The sequence below is a fragment of the Pleurodeles waltl genome, chromosome 9 (assembly GCF_031143425.1).
Source record: "Pleurodeles waltl isolate 20211129_DDA chromosome 9, aPleWal1.hap1.20221129, whole genome shotgun sequence".
NCBI classification, from domain to species: domain Eukaryota; kingdom Metazoa; phylum Chordata; class Amphibia; order Caudata; family Salamandridae; genus Pleurodeles; species Pleurodeles waltl.
The window spans coordinates 1,060,924,550-1,060,946,687 of record NC_090448.1 but is presented as its reverse complement, the minus strand read 5'-3'; positions in this window follow the sequence as shown (position 1 = coordinate 1,060,946,687).

Genomic DNA, 22,138 nt, shown 5'->3' with positions numbered 1-22,138 from the left:
GCATTTCGGAAAACTAGAGACCTAGGAGAATCCAAGGAGGGGTGACTTGGGGGGCTCGGACCAGGTTCTGTTACCCAGAATCCTTTGCAAACCTCAAAATTTGGCTAAAAAAACACATGTTCCTCACATTTCTGTGGCAGAAAGTTCTGGAATCTGAGAGGAGCCACAAATTTCCTTCCACACAGCGTTCCCCCAAGTCTCCCGATAAAAATGATACCTCACTTGTGTGGGTAGGCCTAGCGCCCGCGACAGGAAACACCCCAAAGCGCAACGTGGACACATCAAAAATTTTGGAAGAAAACAGAGGTGTTTTTTGCGAAGTGCCTACCTGTAGATTTTGGCCTCTAGCTCAGCCGGCACCTAGGGAAACCTACCAAACCTGTGCATTTCTGAAAACTAGAGACCTAGGAGAATCCAAGGAGGGGTGACTTGCGGGGCTCGGACCAGGTTCTGTTACCCAGAATCCTTTGCAAACCTCAAAATTTGGCTAAAAAAACACATGTTCCTCACATTTCTGTGGCAGAAAGTTCTGGAATCTGAAAGGAGCCACAAATTTCCTTCCACTCAGCGTTCCCCCAAGTCTCCAGATAAAAATGATACCTCACTTGCGTGGGTAGGCCTAGCGCCCGCGACAGGAAACACCCCAAAGCGCAACGTGGACACATCCAAAATTTTGGAAGAAAACAGAGGTGTTTTTTGCGAAGTGCCTACCTGTAGATTTTGGCCTCTAGCTCAGCCGGCACCTAGGGAAACCTACCAAACCTGTGCATTTCTGAAAACTAGAGACCTAGGGGAATCCAAGATGGGGTGACTTGCGGGGCTCGGACCAGGTTCTGTTACCCAGAATCCTTTGTAAACCTCAAAATTTGGCTAAAAAAACACATGTTCCTCACATTTCTGTGGCAGAAAGTTCTGGAATCTGAGAGGAGCCACAAATTTCCTTCCACCCAGCGTTCCCCCAAGTCTCCCGATAAAAATGATACCTCACTTGCGTGGGTAGGCCCAGCGCCCGCAACAGGAAACACCCCAAAGCCTAACGTGGACACATCAAAAAATTTGGAAGAAAACAGAGGTGTTTTTTGCGAAGTGCCTACCTGTAGATTTTGGCCTCTAGCTCAGCCAGCACCTAGGGAAACCTACCAAACCTGTGCATTTCTGAAAACTAGAGACCTAGGAGAATCCAAGGAGGGGTGACTTGCGGGGCTCGGACCAGGTTCTGTTACCCAGAATCATTTGCAAACCTCAAAATTTGGCTAAAAAAACACATGTTCCTCACATTTCTGTGGCAGAAAGTTCTGGAATCTGAGAGGAGCCACAAATTTCCTTCCACCCAGCGTTCCCCCAAGTCTCCCGATAAAAATGATACCTCACTTGTGTGGGTAGGCCTAGCGCCCGCGACAGGAAACACCCCAAAGCGGACACATCAAAAATTTTGGAAGAAAACAGAGGTGTTTTTTGCGAAGTGCCTACCTGTAGATTTTGGCCTCTAGCTCAGCCGGCACCTAGGGAAACCTACCAAACCTGTGCATTTCTGAAAACTAGAGACCTAGGAGAATCCAAGGAGGGGTGACTTGCGGGGCTCGGACCAGGTTCTGTTACCCAGAATCATTTGCAAACCTCAAAATTTGGCTAAAAAAACACATGTTCCTCACATTTCTGTGGCAGAAAGTTCTGGAATCTGAGAGGAGCCACAAATTTCCTTCCACCCAGCGTTCCCCCAAGTCTCCCGATAAAAATGATACCTCACTTGTGTGGGTAGGCCTAGCGCCCGCGACAGGAAACACCCCAAAGCGGACACATCAAAAATTTTGGAAGAAAACAGAGGTGTTTTTTGCGAAGTGCCTACCTGTAGATTTTGGCCTCTAGCTCAGCCGGCACCTAGGGAAACCTACCAAACCTGTGCATTTCTGAAAACTAGAGACCTAGGAGAATCCAAGGAGGGGTGACTTGCGGGGCTCGGACCAGGTTCTGTTACCCAGAATCATTTGCAAACCTCAAAATTTGGCTAAAAAAAAACATGTTCCTCACATTTCTGTGGCAGAAAGTTCTGGAATCTGAGAGGAGCCACAAATTTCCTTCCACCCAGCGTTCCCCCAAGTCTCCCGATAAAAATGATACCTCACTTGTGTGGGTAGGCCTAGCGTCCGCGACAGGAAACACCCCAAAGCGGACACATCAAAAATTTTGGAAGAAAACAGAGGTGTTTTTTGCGAAGTGCCTACCTGTAGATTTTGGCCTCTAGCTCAGCCGGCACCTAGGGAAACCTACCAAACCTGTGCATTTCTGAAAACTAGAGACCTAGGAGAATCCAAGGAGGGGTGACTTGCAGGGCTCGGACCAGGTTCTGTTACCCAGAATCCTTTGCAAACCTCAAAATTTGGCTAAAAAAACACATGTTCCTCACATTTCTGTGGCAGAAAGTTCTGGAATCTGAGAGGAGCCACAAATTTCCTTCAACTCAGCGTTCCCCCAAGTCTCCCGATAAAAATGATACCTCACTTGCGTGGGTAGGCCTAGCGCCCGCGACAGGAAACACCCCAAAGCGCAACGTGGACACATCAAAAGTTTTGGAAGAAAACAGAGGTGTTTTTTGCGAAGTGCCTACCTGTAGATTTTGGCCTCTAGCTCAGCCGGCACCTAGGGAAACCTACCAAACCTGTGCATTTCTGAAAACTAGAGACCTAGGGGAATCCAAGGAGGGGTGACTTGCGGGGCTCGGACCAGGTTCTGTTACCCAGAATCCTTTGCAAACCTCAAAATTTGGCTAAAAAAACACATGTTCCTCACATTTCTGTGGCAGAAAGTTCTGGAATCTGAGAGGAGCCACAAATTTCCTTCCACTCAGCGTTCCCCCAAGTCTCCAGATAAAAATGATACCTCACTTGCGTGGGTAGGCCTAGCGCCCGCGACAGGAAACACCCCAAAGCGCAACGTGGACACATCCAAAATTTTAGAAGAAAACAGAGGTGTTTTTTGCGAAGTGCCTACCTGTAGATTTTGGCCTCTAGCTCAGCCGGCACCTAGGGAAACCTACCAAACCTGTGCATTTCTGAAAACTAGAGACCTAGTGGAATCCAAGATGTGGTGACTTGCGGGGCTCGGACCAGGTTCTGTTACCCAGAATCCTTTGCAAACCTCAAAATTTGGCTAAAAAAACACATGTTCCTCCCATTTCTGTGGCAGAAAGTTCTGGAATCTGAGAGGAGCCACAAATTTCCTTCCACCCAGCGTTCCCCCAAGTCTCCTGATAAAAATGATACCTCACTTGCGTGGGTAGGCCTAGCGCCCGCGACAGGAAACACCCCAAAGCGCAACGTGGACACATCAAAAGTTTTGGAAGAAAACAGAGGTGTTTTTTGCGAAGTGCCTACCTGTAGATTTTGGCCTCTAGCTCAGCCGGCACCTAGGGAAACCAACCAAACCTGTGCATTTCTGAAAACTAGAGACCTAGGGGAATCCAAGGAGGGGTGACTTGCGGGGCTCGGACCAGGTTCTGTTACCCAGAATCCTTTGCAAACCTCAAAATTTGGCTAAAAAAAAACATGTTCCTCACATTTCTGTGGCAGAAAGTTCTGGAATCTGAGAGGAGCCACACATTTCCATCAACTCAGCGTTCCCCCAAGTCTCCCGATAAAAATTATACCTCACTTGCGTGGGTAGGCCTAGCGCCCGCGACAGGAAACACCCCAAAGCACAACGTGGACACATCAAAAGTTTTGGAAGAAAACAGAGGTGTTTTTTGCGAAGTACCTACCTGTAGATTTTGGCCTCTAGCTCAGCCGGCACCTAGGGAAACCTACCAAACCTGTGCATTTCTGAAAACTAGAGACCTAGGGGAATCCAAGGAGGGGTGACTTGCGGAGCTCGGACCAGGTTCTGTTACCCAGAATCCTTTGCAAACCTCAAAATTTGGCTAAAAAAACACATGTTCCTCACATTTCTGTGGCAGAAAGTTCTGGAATCTGAGAGGAGCCACAAATTTCCTTCCACCCAGCGTTCCCCCAAGTCTCCCGATAAAAATGATACCTCACTTGCGTGGGTAGGCCTAGCGCCCGCGACAGGAAACACCCCAAAGCGCAACGTGGACACATCAAAAGTTTTGGAAGAAAACAGAGGTGTTTTTTGCGAAGTGCCTACCTGTAGATTTTGGCCTCTAGCTCAGCCGGCACCTAGGGAAACCAACCAAACCTGTGCATTTCTGAAAACTAGAGACCTAGGGGAATCCAAGGAGGGGTGACTTGCGGGGCTCGGACCAGGTTCTGTTACCCAGAATCCTTTGCAAACCTCAAAATTTGGCTAAAAAAAAACATGTTCCTCACATTTCTGTGGCAGAAAGTTCTGGAATCTGAGAGGAGCCACACATTTCCATCAACTCAGCGTTCCCCCAAGTCTCCCGATAAAAATGATACCTCACTTGCGTGGGTAGGCCTAGCGCCCGCGACAGGAAACACCCCAAAGCGGACACATCAAAAATTTTGGAAGAAAACAGAGGTGTTTTTTGCGAAGTGCCTACCTGTAGATTTTGGCCTCTAGCTCAGCCGGCACCTAGGGAAACCTACCAAACCTGTGCATTTCTGAAAACTAGAGACCTAGGAGAATCCAAGGAGGGGTGACTTGCGGGGCTCGGACCAGGTTCTGTTACCCAGAATCCTTTGCAAACCTCAAAATTTGGCTAAAAAAACACATGTTCCTCACATTTCTGTGGCAGAAAGTTCTGGAATCTGAGAGGAGCCACAAATTTCCTTCAACTCAGCGTTCCCCCAAGTCTCCCGATAAAAATGATACCTCACTTGCGTGGGTAGGCCTAGCGCCCGCGACAGGAAACACCCCAAAGCGCAACGTGGACACATCAAAAGTTTTGGAAGAAAACAGAGGTGTTTTTTGCGAAGTGCCTACCTTTAGATTTTGGCCTCTAGCTCAGCCGGCACCTAGGGAAACCTACCAAACCTGTGCATTTCTGAAAACTAGAGACCTATGGGAATCCAAGGAGGGGTGACTTGCGGGGCTCGGACCAGGTTCTGTTACCCAGAATCCTTTGCAAACCTCAAAATTTGGCTAAAAAAACACATGCTCCTCACATTTCTGTGGCAGAAAGTTCTGGAATCTGAGAGGAGCCACAAATTTCCTTCCACTCAGCGTTCCCCCAAGTCTCCAGATAAAAATGATACCTCACTTGCGTGGGTAGGCCTAGCGCCCGCGACAGGAAACACCCCAAAGCGCAACGTGGACACATCCAAAATTTTAGAAGAAAACAGAGGTGTTTTTTGCGAAGTGCCTACCTGTAGATTTTGGCCTCTAGCTCAGCCGGCACCTAGGGAAACCTACCAAACCTGTGCATTTCTGAAAACTAGAGACCTAGGAGAATCCAAGGAGGGGTGACTTGCGGGTCTCGGACCAGGTTCTGTTACCCAGAATCCTTTGCAAACCTCAAAATTTGGCTAAAAAAACACATGTTCCTCACATTTCTGTGGCAGAAAGTTCTGGAATCTGAGAGGAGCCACAAATTTCCTTCCACCCAGCGTTCCCCCAAGTCTCCCGATAAAAATGATACCTCACTTGTGTGGGTAGGCCTAGCGCCCGCGACAGGAAACACCCCAAAGCGCAACGTGGACACATCCAAAATTTTGGAAGAAAACAGAGGTGTTTTTTGCGAAGTGCCTACCTGTAGATTTTGGCCTCTAGCTCAGCCGGCACCTAGGGAAACCTACCAAACCTGTGCATTTCTGAAAACTAGAGACCTAGGGGAATCCAAGATGGGGTGACTTGCGGGGCTCGGACCAGGTTCTGTTACCCAGAATCCTTTGCAAACCTCAAAATTTGGCTACAAAAACACATGTTCCTCACATTTCTGTGGCAGAAAGTTCTGGAATCTGGGATGAGCTACGAATTTCCTGCCACCCAGCTTTCCCCCAAGTCTCCCGATAAAAATGATACCTCACCTGTGTGGGTAGGGCTAGCGCCCGCGACACGAAACACCCCAAAGCGCAACGTGGACACATCCAAAAGTTTGGAAGAAAACAGAGGTGTTTTTTGCGAAGTGCCTACCCGTAGATTTTAGCCTCTAGCTCAGCCGGCACCTAGGGAAACCTACCAAACCTGTGCATTTCTGAAAACTAGAGACCTAGGGGAATCCAAGATGGGGTGACTTGCGGGGCTCGGACCAGGTTCTGTTACCCAGAATCCTTTGCAAACCTCAAAATTTGGCTAAAAAAACACATGTTCCTCACATTTCTGTGGCAGAAAGTTCTGGAATCTGAGAGGAGCCACAAATTTCCTTCCACCCAGCGTTCCCCCAAGTCTCCCGATAAAAATGATACCTCACTTGCGTGGGTAGGCCTAGCGCCCGCAACAGGAAACACCCCAAAGCCCAACGTGGACACATCAAAAGTTTTGGAAGAAAACAGAGGTGTTTTTTGCGAAGTGCCTACCTGTAGATTTTGGCCTCTAGCTCAGCCGGCACCTAGGGAAACCTACCAAACCTGTGCATTTCGGAAAACTAGAGACCTAGGAGAATCCAAGGAGGGGTGACTTGCGGGGCTCGGACCAGGTTCTGTTACCCAGAATCCTTTGCAAACCTCAAAATTTGGCTAAAAAAACACATGTTCCTCACATTTCTGTGGCAGAAAGTTCTGGAATCTGAGAGGAGCCACAAATTTCCTTCCACCCAGCGTTCCCCCAAGTCTCCCGATAAAAATGATACCTCACTTGTGTGGGTAGGCCTAGCGCCCGCGACAGGAAACACCCCAAAGCGCAACGTGGACACATCAAAAATTTTGGAAGAAAACAGAGGTGTTTTTTGCGAAGTGCCTACCTGTAGATTTTGGCCTCTAGCTCAGCCGGCACCTAGGGAAACCTACCAAACCTGTGCATTTCTGAAAACTAGAGACCTAGGAGAATCCAAGGAGGGGTGACTTGCGGGGCTCGGACCAGGTTCTGTTACCCAGAATCCTTTGCAAACCTCAAAATTTGGCTAAAAAAACACATGTTCCTCACATTTCTGTGGCAGAAAGTTCTGGAATCTGAAAGGAGCCACAAATTTCCTTCCACTCAGCGTTCCCCCAAGTCTCCAGATAAAAATGATACCTCACTTGCGTGGGTAGGCCTAGCGCCCGCGACAGGAAACACCCCAAAGCGCAACGTGGACACATCCAAAATTTTGGAAGAAAACAGAGGTGTTTTTTGCGAAGTGCCTACCTGTAGATTTTGGCCTCTAGCTCAGCCGGCACCTAGGGAAACCTACCAAACCTGTGCATTTCTGAAAACTAGAGACCTAGGGGAATCCAAGATGGGGAGACTTGCGGGGCTCGGACCAGGTTCTGTTACCCAGAATCCTTTGCAAACCTCAAAATTTGGCTAAAAAAACACATGTTCCTCACATTTCTGTGGCAGAAAGTTCTGGAATCTGAGAGGAGCCACAAATTTCCTTCCACCCAGCGTTCCCCCAAGTCTCCCGATAAAAATGATACCTCACTTGCGTGTGTAGGCCCAGCGCCCGCAACAGGATACACCCCAAAGCCCAACGTGGACACATCAAAAAATTTGGAAGAAAACAGAGGTGTTTTTTGCGAAGTGCCTACCTGTAGATTTTGGCCTCTAGCTCAGCCAGCACCTAGGGAAACCTACCAAACCTGTGCATTTCTGAAAACTAGAGACCTAGGAGAATCCAAGGAGGGGTGACTTGCGGGGCTCGGACCAGGTTCTGTTACCCAGAATCATTTGCAAACCTCAAAATTTGGCTAAAAAAACACATGTTCCTCACATTTCTGTGGCAGAAAGTTCTGGAATCTGAGAGGAGCCACAAATTTCCTTCCACCCAGCGTTCCCCCAAGTCTCCCGATAAAAATGATACCTCACTTGCGTGGGTAGGCCTAGCGCCCGCAACAGGAAACACCCCAAAGCCCAACGTGGACACATCAAAAGTTTTGGAAGAAAACAGAGGTGTTTTTTGCGAAGTGCCTACCTGTAGATTTTGGCCTCTAGCTCAGCCGGCACCTAGGGAAACCTACCAAACCTGTGCATTTCGGAAAACTAGAGACCTAGGAGAATCCAAGGAGGGGTGACTTGCGGGGCTCGGACCAGGTTCTGTTACCCAGAATCCTTTGCAAACCTCAAAATTTGGCTAAAAAAACACATGTTCCTCACATTTCTGTGGCAGAAAGTTCTGGAATCTGAAAGGAGCCACAAATTTCCTTCCACTCAGCGTTCCCCCAAGTCTCCAGATAAAAATGATACCTCACTTGCGTGGGTAGGCCTAGCGCCCGCGACAGGAAACACCCCAAAGCGCAACGTGGACACATCCAAAATTTTGGAAGAAAACAGAAGTGTTTTTTGCGAAGTGCCTACCTGTAGATTTTGGCCTCTAGCTCAGCCGGCACCTAGGGAAACCTACCAAACCTGTGCATTTCTGAAAACTAGAGACCTAGGGGAATCCAAGATGGGGTGACTTGCGGGGCTCGGACCAGGTTCTGTTACCCAGAATCCTTTGTAAACCTCAAAATTTGGCTAAAAAAACACATGTTCCTCACATTTCTGTGGCAGAAAGTTCTGGAATCTGAGAGGAGCCACAAATTTCCTTCCACCCAGCGTTCCCCCAAGTCTCCCGATAAAAATGATACCTCACTTGCGTGGGTAGGCCCAGCGCCCGCAACAGGAAACACCCCAAAGCCTAACGTGGACACATCAAAAAATTTGGAAGAAAACAGAGGTGTTTTTTGCGAAGTGCCTACCTGTAGATTTTGGCCTCTAGCTCAGCCAGCACCTAGGGAAACCTACCAAACCTGTGCATTTCTGAAAACTAGAGACCTAGGAGAATCCAAGGAGGGGTGACTTGCGGGGCTCGGACCAGGTTCTGTTACCCAGAATCATTTGCAAACCTCAAAATTTGGCTAAAAAAACACATGTTCCTCACATTTCTGTGGCAGAAAGTTCTGGAATCTGAGAGGAGCCACAAATTTCCTTCCACCCAGCGTTCCCCCAAGTCTCCCGATAAAAATGATACCTCACTTGTGTGGGTAGGCCTAGCGCCCGCGACAGGAAACACCCCAAAGCGGACACATCAAAAATTTTGGAAGAAAACAGAGGTGTTTTTTGCGAAGTGCCTACCTGTAGATTTTGGCCTCTAGCTCAGCCGGCACCTAGGGAAACCTACCAAACCTGTGCATTTCTGAAAACTAGAGACCTAGGAGAATCCAAGGAGGGGTGACTTGCGGGGCTCGGACCAGGTTCTGTTACCCAGAATCATTTGCAAACCTCAAAATTTGGCTAAAAAAAAACATGTTCCTCACATTTCTGTGGCAGAAAGTTCTGGAATCTGAGAGGAGCCACAAATTTCCTTCCACCCAGCGTTCCCCCAAGTCTCCCGATAAAAATGATACCTCACTTGTGTGGGTAGGCCTAGCGTCCGCGACAGGAAACACCCCAAAGCGGAGACATCAAAAATTTTGGAAGAAAACAGAGGTGTTTTTTGCGAAGTGCCTACCTGTAGATTTTGGCCTCTAGCTCAGCCAGCACCTAGGGAAACCTACCAAACCTGTGCATTTCTGAAAACTAGAGACCTAGGAGAATCCAAGGAGGGGTGACTTGCAGGGCTCGGACCAGGTTCTGTTACCCAGAATCCTTTGCAAACCTCAAAATTTGGCTAAAAAAACACATGTTCCTCACATTTCTGTGGCAGAAAGTTCTGGAATCTGAGAGGAGCCACAAATTTCCTTCAACTCAGCGTTCCCCCAAGTCTCCCGATAAAAATGATACCTCACTTGCGTGGGTAGGCCTAGCGCCCGCGACAGGAAACACCCCAAAGCGCAACGTGGACACATCAAAAGTTTTGGAAGAAAACAGAGGTGTTTTTTGCGAAGTGCCTACCTGTAGATTTTGGCCTCTAGCTCAGCCGGCACCTAGGGAAACCTACCAAACCTGTGCATTTCTGAAAACTAGAGACCTAGGGGAATCCAAGGAGGGGTGACTTGCGGGGCTCGGACCAGGTTCTGTTACCCAGAATCCTTTGCAAACCTGAAAATTTGGCTAAAAAAACACATGTTCCTCACATTTCTGTGGCAGAAAGTTCTGGAATCTGAGAGGAGCCACAAATTTCCTTCCACTCAGCGTTCCCCCAAGTCTCCAGATAAAAATGATACCTCACTTGCGTGGGTAGGCCTAGCGCCCGCGACAGGAAACACCCCAAAGCGCAACGTGGACACATCCAAAATTTTAGAAGAAAACAGAGGTGTTTTTTGCGAAGTGCCTACCTGTAGATTTTGGCCTCTAGCTCAGCCGGCACCTAGGGAAACCTACCAAACCTGTGCATTTCTGAAAACTAGAGACCTAGGGGAATCCAAGATGGGGTGACTTGCGGGGCTCGGACCAGGTTCTGTTACCCAGAATCCTTTGCAAACCTCAAAATTTGGCTAAAAAAACACATGTTCCTCACATTTCTGTGGCAGAAAGTTCTGGAATCTGAGAGGAGCCACAAATTTCCTTCCACCCAGCGTTCCCCCAAGTCTCCCGATAAAAATGATACCTCACTTGCGTGGGTAGGCCTAGCGCCCGCGACAGGAAACACCCCAAAGCGCAACGTGGACACATCAAAAGTTTTGGAAGAAAACAGAGGTGTTTTCTGCGAAGTGCCTACCTGTAGATTTTGGCCTCTAGCTCAGCCGGCACCTAGGGAAACCTACCAAACCTGTGCATTTCTGAAAACTAGAGACCTAGGGGAATCCAAGGAGGGGTGACTTGCGGAGCTCGGACCAGGTTCTGTTACCCAGAATCCTTTGCAAACCTCAAAATTTGGCTAAAAAAAAACATGTTCCTCACATTTCTGTGGCAGAAAGTTCTGGAATCTGAGAGGAGCCACAAATTTCCTTCCACTCAGCGTTCCCCCAAGTCTCCCGATAAAAATGATACCTCACTTGCGTGGGTAGGCCTAGCGCCCGCGACAGGAAACACCCCAAAGCGCAACGTGGACACATCCAAAATTTTGGAAGAAAACAGAGGTGTTTTTTGCGAAGTGCCTACCTGTAGATTTTGGCCTCTAGCTCAGCCGGCACCTAGGGAAACCTACCAAACCTGTGCATTTCTGAAAACTAGAGACCTAGGGGAATCCAAGATGGGGTGACTTGCGGGGCTCGGACCAGGTTCTGTTACCCAGAATCCTTTGCAAACCTCAAAATTTGGCTAAAAAAACACATGTTCCTCACATTTCTGTGGCAGAAAGTTCTGGAATCTGAGAGGAGCCACAAATTTCCTTCAACTCAGCGTTCCCCCAAGTCTCCCGATAAAAATTATACCTCACTTGCGTGGGTAGGCCTAGCGCCCGCGACAGGAAACACCCCAAAGCGCAACGTGGACACATCAAAAGTTTTGGAAGAAAACAGAGGTGTTTTTTGCGAAGTGCCTACCTGTAGATTTTGGCCTCTAGCTCAGCCGGCACCTAGGGAAACCTACCAAACCTGTGCATTTCTGAAAACTAGAGACCTAGGGGAATCCAAGATGGGGTGACTTGCGGGGCTCGGACCAGGTTCTGTTACCCAGAATCCTTTGCAAACCTCAAAATTTGGCTAAAAACACACATGTTCCTCACATTTCTGTGGCAGAAAGTTCTGGAATCTGAGAGGAGCCACAAATTTCCTTCCACTCAGCGTTCCCCCAAGTCTCCAGATAAAAATGATACCTCACTTGCGTGGGTAGGCCTAGCGCCCGCGACAGGAAACACCCCAAAGCGCAACGTGGACACATCCAAAATTTTAGAAGAAAACAGAGGTGTTTTTTGCGAAGTGCCTACCTGTAGATTTTGGCCTCTAGCTCAGCCGGCACCTAGGGAAACCTACCAAACCTGTGCATTTCTGAAAACTAGAGACCTAGGGGAATCCAAGATGGGGTGACTTGCGGGTCTCGGACCAGGTTCTGTTACCCAGAATCCTTTGCAAACCTCAAAATTTGGCTAAAAAAACACATGTTCCTCACATTTCTGTGGCAGAAAGTTCTGGAATCTGAGAGGAGCCACAAATTTCCTTCCACCCAGCGTTCCCCCAAGTCTCCCGATAAAAATGATACCTCACTTGTGTGGGTAGGCCTAGCGCCCGCGACAGGAAACACCCCAAAGCGGACACATCAAAAATTTTGGAAGAAAACAGAGGTGTTTTTTGCGAAGTGCCTACCTGTAGATTTTGGCCTCTAGCTCAGCCGGCACCTAGGGAAACCTACCAAACCTGTGCATTTCTGAAAACTAGAGACCTAGGAGAATCCAAGGAGGGGTGACTTGCGGGGCTCGGACCAGGTTCTGTTACCCAGAATCCTTTGCAAACCTCAAAATTTGGCTAAAAAAACACATGTTCCTCACATTTCTGTGGCAGAAAGTTCTGGAATCTGAGAGGAGCCACAAATTTCCTTCAACTCAGCGTTCCCCCAAGTCTCCCGATAAAAATGATACCTCACTTGCGTGGGTAGGCCTAGCGCCCGCGACAGGAAACACCCCAAAGCGCAACGTGGACACATCAAAAGTTTTGGAAGAAAACAGAGGTGTTTTTTGCGAAGTGCCTACCTGTAGATTTTGGCCTCTAGCTCAGCCGGCACCTAGGGAAACCTACCAAACCTGTGCATTTCTGAAAACTAGAGACCTAGGGGAATCCAAGGAGGGGTGACTTGCGGGGCTCGGACCAGGTTCTGTTACCCAGAATCCTTTGCAAACCTCAAAATTTGGCTAAAAAAACACATGCTCCTCACATTTCTGTGGCAGAAAGTTCTGGAATCTGAGAGGAGCCACAAATTTCCTTCCACTCAGCGTTCCCCCAAGTCTCCAGATAAAAATGATACCTCACTTGCGTGGGTAGGCCTAGCGCCCGCGACAGGAAACACCCCAAAGCGCAACGTGGACACATCCAAAATTTTAGAAGAAAACAGAGGTGTTTTTTGCGAAGTGCCTACCTGTAGATTTTGGCCTCTAGCTCAGCCGGCACCTAGGGAAACCTACCAAACCTGTGCATTTCTGAAAACTAGAGACCTAGGGGAATCCAAGATGGGGTGACTTGCGGGGCTCGGACCAGGTTCTGTTACCCAGAATCCTTTGCAAACCTCAAAATTTGGCTAAAAAAACACATGTTCCTCACATTTCTGTGGCAGAAAGTTCTGGAATCTGAGAGGAGACACAAATTTCCTTCCACCCAGCGTTCCCCCAAGTCTCCTGATAAAAATGATACCTCACTTGCGTGGGTAGGCCTGGCGCCCGCGACAGGAAACACCCCAAAGCACAACGTGGACACATCAAAAGTTTTGGAAGAAAACAGAGGTGTTTTCTGCGAAGTGCCTACCTGTAGATTTTGGCCTCTAGCTCAGCCGGCACCTAGGGAAACCTACCAAACCTGTGCATTTCTGAAAACTAGAGACCTAGGGGAATCCAAGATGGGGTGACTTGGGTGGCTCGGACCAGGTTCTGTTACCCAAAATCCTTTGCAAACCTCAAAATTTGGCTAAAAAAACACATGTTCCTCACATTTCTGTGGCAGAAAGTTCTGGAATCTGAAAGGAGCCACAAATTTCCTTCAACTCAGCGTTCCCCCAAGTCTCCCGATAAAAATGATACCTCACTTGCGTGGGTACGCCTAGCGCCCGCGACAGGAAACACCCCAAAGCGCAACGTGGACACATCAAAAGTTTTGGAAGAAAACAGAGGTGTTTTTTGCGAAGTGCCTACCTGTAGATTTTGGCCTCTAGCTCAGCCGGCACCTAGGGAAACCTACCAAACCTGTGCATTTCTGAAAACTAGAGACCTAGGGGAATCCAAGATGGGGTGACTTGGGTGGCTCGGACCAGGTTCTGTTACCCAGAATCATTTGCAAACCTCAAAATTTGGCTAAAAAAAAACATGTTCCTCACATTTCTGTGGCAGAAAGTTCTGGAATCTGAGAGGAGCCACAAATTTCCTTCCACCCAGCGTTCCCCCAAGTCTCCCGATAAAAATGATACCTCACTTGTGTGGGTAGGCCTAGCGCCCGCGACAGGAAACACCCCAAAGCGGACACATCAAAAATTTTGGAAGAAAACAGAGGTGTTTTTTGCGAAGTGCCTACATGTAGATTTTGGCCTCTAGCTCAGCCGGCACCTAGGGAAACCTACCAAACCTGTGCATTTCTGAAAACTAGAGACCTAGGAGAATCCAAGGAGGGGTGACTTGCGGGGCTCGGACCAGGTTCTGTTACCCAGAATCCTTTGCAAACCTCAAAATTTGGCTAAAAAAACACATGTTCCTCACATTTCTGTGGCAGAAAGTTCTGGAATCTGAGAGGAGCCACAAATTTCCTTCAACTCAGCGTTCCCCCAAGTCTCCCGATAAAAATGATACCTCACTTGCGTGGGTAGGCCTAGCGCCCGCGACAGGAAACACCCCAAAGCGCAACGTGGACACATCAAAAGTTTTGGAAGAAAACAGAGGTGTTTTTTGCGAAGTGCCTACCTGTAGATTTTGGCCTCTAGCTCAGCCGGCACCTAGGGAAACCTACCAAACCTGTGCATTTCTGAAAACTAGAGACCTAGGGGAATCCAAGGAGGGGTGACTTGCGGGGCTCGGACCAGGTTCTGTTACCCAGAATCCTTTGCAAACCTCAAAATTTGGCTAAAAAAACACATGTTCCTCACATTTCTGTGGCAGTAAGTTCTGGAATCTGAGAGGAGCCACAAATTTCCTTCCACTCAGCGTTCCCCCAAGTCTCCAGATAAAAATGATACCTCACTTGCGTGGGTAGGCCTAGCGCCCGCGACAGGAAACACCCCAAAGCGCAACGTGGACACATCCAAAATTTTAGAAGAAAACAGAGGTGTTTTTTGCGAAGTGCCTACCTGTAGATTTTGGCCTCTAGCTCAGCCGGCACCTAGGGAAACCTACCAAACCTGTGCATTTCTGAAAACTAGAGACCTAGTGGAATCCAAGATGTGGTGACTTGCGGGGCTCGGACCAGGTTCTGTTACCCAGAATCCTTTGCAAACCTCAAAATTTGGCTAAAAAAACACATGTTCCTCCCATTTCTGTGGCAGAAAGTTCTGGAATCTGAGAGGAGCCACAAATTTCCTTCCACCCAGCGTTCCCCCAAGTCTCCTGATAAAAATGATACCTCACTTGCGTGGGTAGGCCTAGCGCCCGCGACAGGAAACACCCCAAAGCGCAACGTGGACACATCAAAAGTTTTGGAAGAAAACAGAGGTGTTTTTTGCGAAGTGCCTACCTGTAGATTTTGGCCTCTAGCTCAGCCGGCACCTAGGGAAACCAACCTAACCTGTGCATTTCTGAAAACTAGAGACCTAGGGGAATCCAAGGAGGGGTGACTTGCGGGGCTCGGACCAGGTTCTGTTACCCAGAATCCTTTGCAAACCTCAAAATTTGGCTAAAAAAAAACATGTTCCTCACATTTCTGTGGCAGAAAGTTCTGGAATCTGAGAGGAGCCACACATTTCCATCAACTCAGCGTTCCCCCAAGTCTCCCGATAAAAATTATACCTCACTTGCGTGGGTAGGCCTAGCGCCCGCGACAGGAAACACCCCAAAGCACAACGTGGACACATCAAAAGTTTTGGAAGAAAACAGAGGTGTTTTTTGCGAAGTGCCTACCTGTAGATTTTGGCCTCTAGCTCAGCCGGCACCTAGGGAAACCTACCAAACCTGTGCATTTCTGAAAACTAGAGACCTAGGGGAATCCAAGGAGGGGTGACTTGCGGAGCTCGGACCAGGTTCTGTTACCCAGAATCCTTTGCAAACCTCAAAATTTGGCTAAAAAAACACATGTTCCTCACATTTCTGTGGCAGAAAGTTCTGGAATCTGAGAGGAGCCACAAATTTCCTTCCACCCAGCGTTCCCCCAAGTCTCCCGATAAAAATGATACCTCACTTGCGTGGGTAGGCCTAGCGCCCGCGACAGGAAACACCCCAAAGCGCAACGTGGACACATCAAAAGTTTTGGAAGAAAACAGAGGTGTTTTTTGCGAAGTGCCTACCTGTAGATTTTGGCCTCTAGCTCAGCCGGCACCTAGGGAAACCAACCAAACCTGTGCATTTCTGAAAACTAGAGACCTAGGGGAATCCAAGGAGGGGTGACTTGCGGGGCTCGGACCAGGTTCTGTTACCCAGAATCCTTTGCAAACCTCAAAATTTGGCTAAAAAAAAACATGTTCCTCACATTTCTGTGGCAGAAAGTTCTGGAATCTGAGAGGAGCCACACATTTCCATCAACTCAGCGTTCCCCCAAGTCTCCCGATAAAAATGATACCTCACTTGCGTGGGTAGGCCTAGCGCCCGCGACAGGAAACACCCCAAAGCACAACGTGGACACATCAAAAGTTTTGGAAGAAAACAGAGGTGTTTTTTGCGAAGTGCCTACCTGTAGATTTTGGCCTCTAGCTCAGCCGGCACCTAGGGAAACCTACCAAACCTGTGCATTTCTGAAAACTAGAGACCTAGGGGAATCCAAGGAGGGGTGACTTGCGGAGCTCGGACCAGGTTCTGTTACCCAGAATCCTTTGCAAACCTCAAAATTTGGCTAAAAAAACACATGTTCCTCACATTTCTGTGGCAGAAAGTTCTGGAATCTGAGAGGAGCCACAAATTTCCTTCCACCCAGCGTTCCCCCAAGTCTCCCGATAAAAATGATACCTCACTTGCGTGGGTAGGCCCAGCGCCCGCAACAGGAAACACCCCAAAGCCCAACGTGGACACATCAAAAGTTTTGGAAGAAAACAGAGGTGTTTTTTGCGAAGTGCCTACCTGTAGATTTTGGCCTCTAGCTCAGCCGGCACCTAGGGAAACCTACCAAACCTGTGCATTTCTGAAAACTAGAGACCTAGGAGAATCCAAGGAGGGGTGACTTGCGGGGCTCGGACCAGGTTCTGTTACCCAGAATCCTTTGCAAACCTCAAAATTTGGCTAAAAAAACACATGTTCCTCACAATTCTGTGGCAGAAAGTTCTGGAATCTGAGAGGAGCCACAAATTTCCTTCCACCCAGCGTTCCCCCAAGTCTCCCGATAAAAATGATACCTCACTTGTGTGGGTAGGCCTAGCGCCCGCGACAGGAAACACCCCAAAGCGGACACATCAAAAATTTTGGAAGAAAACAGAGGTGTTTTTTGCGAAGTGCCTACCTGTAGATTTTGGCCTCTAGCTCAGCCGGCACCTAGGGAAACCTACCAAACCTGTGCATTTCTGAAAACTAGAGACCTAGGAGAATCCAAGGAGGGGTGACTTGCGGGGCTCGGACCAGGTTCTGTTACCCAGAATCCTTTGCAAACCTCAAAATTTGGCTAAAAAAACACATGTTCCTCACATTTCTGTGGCAGAAAGTTCTGGAATCTGAGAGGAGCCACAAATTTCCTTCAACTCAGCGTTCCCCCAAGTCTCCCGATAAAAATGATACCTCACTTGCGTGGGTAGGCCTAGCGCCCGCGACAGGAAACACCCCAAAGCGCAACGTGGACACATCAAAAGTTTTGGAAGAAAACAGAGGTGTTTTTTCGAAGTGCCTACCTGTAGATTTTGGCCTCTAGCTCAGCCGGCACCTAGGGAAACCTACCAAACCTGTGCATTTCTGAAAACTAGAGACCTAGGGGAATCCAAGGAGGGGTGACTTGCGGGGCTCGGACCAGGTTCTGTTACCCAGAATCCTTTGCAAACCTCAAAATTTGGCTAAAAAAACACATGTTCCTCACATTTCGGTGGCAGAAAGTTCTGGAATCTGAGAGGAGCCACAAATTTCCTTCCACTCAGCGTTCCCCCAAGTCTCCAGATAAAAATGATACCTCACTTGCGTGGGTAGGCCTAGCGCCCGCGACAGGAAACACCCCAAAGCGCAACATGGACACATCCAAAATTTTAGAAGAAAACAGAGGTGTTTTTTGCGAAGTGCCTACCTGTAGATTTTGGCCTCTAGCTCAGCCGGCACCTAGGGAAACCTACCAAACCTGTGCATTTCTGAAAACTAGAGACCTAGGGGAATCCAAGATGGGGTGACTTGCGGGGCTCGGACCAGGTTCTGTTACCCAGAATCCTTTGCAAACCTCAAAATTTGGCTAAAAAAACACATGTTCCTCACATTTCTGTGGCAGAAAGTTCTGGAATCTGAGAGGAGGCACAAATTTCCTTCCACCCAGCGTTCCCCCAAGTCTCCTGATAAAAATGATACCTCACTTGTGTGGGTAGGCCTAGCGCCCGCGACAGGAAACACCCCAAAGCGGACACATCAAAAATTTTGGAAGAAAACAGAGGTGTTTTTTGCGAAGTGCCTACCTGTAGATTTTGGCCTCTAGCTCAGCCGGCACCTAGGGAAACCTACCAAACCTGTGCATTTCTGAAAACTAGAGACCTAGGAGAATCCAAGGAGGGGTGACTTGCGGGGCTCGGACCAGGTTCTGTTACCCAGAATCCTTTGCAAACCTCAAAATTTGGCTAAAAAAACACATGTTCCTCACATTTCTGTGGCAGAAAGTTCTGGAATCTGAGAGGAGCCACAAATTTCCTTCAACTCAGCGTTCCCCCAAGTCTCCCGATAAAAATGATACCTCACTTGCGTGGGTAGGCCTAGCGCCCGCGACAGGAAACACCCCAAAGCGCAACGTGGACACATCAAAAGTTTTGGAAGAAAACAGAGGTGTTTTTTGCGAAGTGCCTACCTGTAGATTTTGGCCTCTAGCTCAGCCGGCACCTAGGGAAACCTACCAAACCTGTGCATTTCTGAAAACTAGAGACCTAGGGGAATCCAAGGAGGGGTGACTTGCGGGGCTCGGACCAGGTTCTGTTACCCAGAATCCTTTGCAAACCTCAAAATTTGGCTAAAAAAACACATGCTCCTCACATTTCTGTGGCAGAAAGTTCTGGAATCTGAGAGGAGCCACAAATTTCCTTCCACTCAGCGTTCCCCCAAGTCTCCAGATAAAAATGATACCTCACTTGCGTGGGTAGGCCTAGCGCCCGCGACAGGAAACACCCCAAAGCGCAACGTGGACACATCCAAAATTTTAGAAGAAAACAGAGGTGTTTTTTGCGAAGTGCCTACCTGTAGATTTTGGCCTCTAGCTCAGCCGGCACCTAGGGAAACCTACCAAACCTTTGCATTTCTGAAAACTAGAGACCTAGGGGAATCCAAGGAGGGGTGACTTGCGGAGCTCGGACCAGGTTCTGTTACCCAGAATCCTTTGCAAACCTCAAAATTTGGCTAAAAAAACACATGTTCCTCACATTTCTGTGGCAGAAAGTTCTGGAATCTGAGAGGAGCCACAAATTTCCTTCCACCCAGCGTTCCCCCAAGTCTCCCGATAAAAATGATACCTCACTTGCGTGGGTAGGCCCAGCGCCCGCAACAGGAAACACCCCAAAGCCCAACGTGGACACATCAAAAGTTTTGGAAGAAAACAGAGGTGTTTTTTGCGAAGTGCCTACCTGTAGATTTTGGCCTCTAGCTCAGCCGGCACCTAGGGAAACCTACCAAACCTGTGCATTTCTGAAAACTAGAGACCTAGGAGAATCCAAGGAGGGGTGACTTGCGGGGCTCGGACCAGGTTCTGTTACCCAGAATCCTTTGCAAACCTCAAAATTTGGCTAAAAAAACACATGTTCCTCACATTTCTGTGGCAGAAAGTTCTGGAATCTGAGAGGAGCCACAAATTTCCTTCCACCCAGCGTTCCCCCAAGTCTCCCGATAAAAATGATACCTCACTTGTGTGGGTAGGCCTAACGCCCGCGACAGGAAACACCCCAAAGCGGACACATCAAAAATTTTGGAAGAAAACAGAGGTGTTTTTTGCGAAGTGCCTACCTGTAGATTTTGGCCTCTAGCTCAGCCGGCACCTAGGGAAACCTACCAAACCTGTGCATTTCTGAAAACTAGAGACCTAGGAGAATCCAAGGAGGGGTGACTTGCGGGGCTCGGACCAGGTTCTGTTACCCAGAATCCTTTGCAAACCTCAAAATTTGGCTAAAAAAACACATGTTCCTCACATTTCTGTGGCAGAAAGTTCTGGAATCTGAGAGGAGCCACAAATTTCCTTCAACTCAGCGTTCCCCCAAGTCTCCCGATAAAAATGATACCTCACTTGCGTGGGTAGGCCTAGCGCCCGCGACAGGAAACACCCCAAAGCGCAACGTGGACACATCAAAAGTTTTGGAAGAAAACAGAGGTGTTTTTTGCGAAGTGCCTACCTGTAGATTTTGGCCTCTAGCTCAGCCGGCACCTAGGGAAACCTACCAAACCTGTGCATTTCTGAAAACTAGAGACCTAGGGGAATCCAAGGAGGGGTGACTTGCGGGCCTCGGACCAGGTTCTGTTACCCAGAATCCTTTGCAAACCTCAAAATTTGGCTAAAAAAACACATGTTCCTCACATTTCGGTGGCAGAAAGTTCTGGAATCTGAGAGGAGCCACAAATTTCCTTCCACTCAGCGTTCCCCCAAGTCTCCAGATAAAAATGATACCTCACTTGCGTGGGTAGGCCTAGCGCCCGCGACAGGAAACACCCCAAAGCGCAACGTGGACACATCCAAAATTTTAGAAGAAAACAGAGGTGTTTTTTGCGAAGTGCCTACCTGTAGATTTTGGCCTCTAGCTCAGCCGGCACCTAGGGAAACCTACCAAACCTGTGCATTTCTGAAAACTAGAGACCTACGGGAATCCAAGATGGGGTGACTTGCGGGGCTCGGACCAGGTTCTGTTACCCAGAATCCTTTGCAAACCTCAAAATTTGGCTAAAAAAACACATGTTCCTCACATTTCTGTGGCAGAAAGTTCTGGAATCTGAGAGGAGCCACAAATTTCCTTCCACCCAGCGTTCCCCCAAGTCTCCTGATAAAAATGATACCTCACTTGCGTGGGTAGGCCTAGCGCCCGCAACAGGAAATACCCCAAAGCCCAACGTGGACACATCAAAAGTTTTGGAAGAAAACAGAGGTGTTTTTTGCGACGTGCCTACCTGTAGATTTTGGCCTCTAGCTCAGCCGGCACCTAGGGAAACCTACCAAACCTGTGCATTTCTGAAAACTAGAGACCTAGGAGAATCCAAGGAGGGGTGACTTGCGGGGCTCGGACCAGGTTCTGTTACCCAGAATCATTTGCAAATCTCAAAATTTGGCTAAAAACCTCACATTTCTGTGGCAGAAAGTTCTGGAATCTGAGAGGAGCCACAAATTTCCTTCCACCCAGCGTTCCCCCAAGTCTCCCGATAAAAATGATACCTCACTTGTGTGGGTAGGCCTAGCGCCCGCGACAGGAAACACCCCAAAGCGGACACATCAAAAATTTTGGAAGAAAACAGAGGTGTTTTTTGCGAAGTGCCTACCTGTAGATTTTGGCCTCTAGCTCAGCCGGCACCTAGGGAAACCTACCAAACCTGTGCATTTCTGAAAACTAGAGACCTAGGAGAATCCAAGGAGGGGTGACTTGCGGGGCTCGGACCAGGTTCTGTTACCCAGAATCCTTTGCAAACCTCAAAATTTGGCTAAAAAAACACATGTTCCTCACATTTCTGTGGCAGAAAGTTCTGGAATCTGAGAGGAGCCACAAATTTCCTTCAACTCAGCGTTCCCCCAAGTCTCCCGATAAAAATGATACCTCACTTGCGTGGGTAGGCCTAGCGCCCGCGACAGGAAACACCCCAAAGCGCAACGTGGACACATCAAAAGTTTTGGAAGAAAACAGAGGTGTTTTTTGCGAAGTGCCTACCTGTAGATTTTGGCCTCTAGCTCAGCCGGCACCTAGGGAAACCTACCAAACCTGTGCATTTCTGAAAACTAGAGACCTAGGGGAATCCAAGGAGGGGTGACTTGCGGGGCTCGGACCAGGTTCTGTTACCCAGAATCCTTTGCAAACCTCAAAATTTGGCTAAAAAAACACATGCTCCTCACATTTCTGTGGCAGAAAGTTCTGGAATCTGAGAGGAGCCACAAATTTCCTTCCACTCAGCGTTCCCCCAAGTCTCCAGATAAAAATGATACCTCACTTGCGTGGGTAGGCCTAGGGCCCGCGACAGGAAATACCCCAAAGCGCAACGTGGACACATCCAAAATTTTAGAAGAAAACAGAGGTGTTTTTTGCGAAGTGCCTACCTGTAGATTTTGGCCTCTAGCTCAGCCGGCACCTAGGGAAACCTACCAAACCTGTGCATTTCTGAAAACTAGAG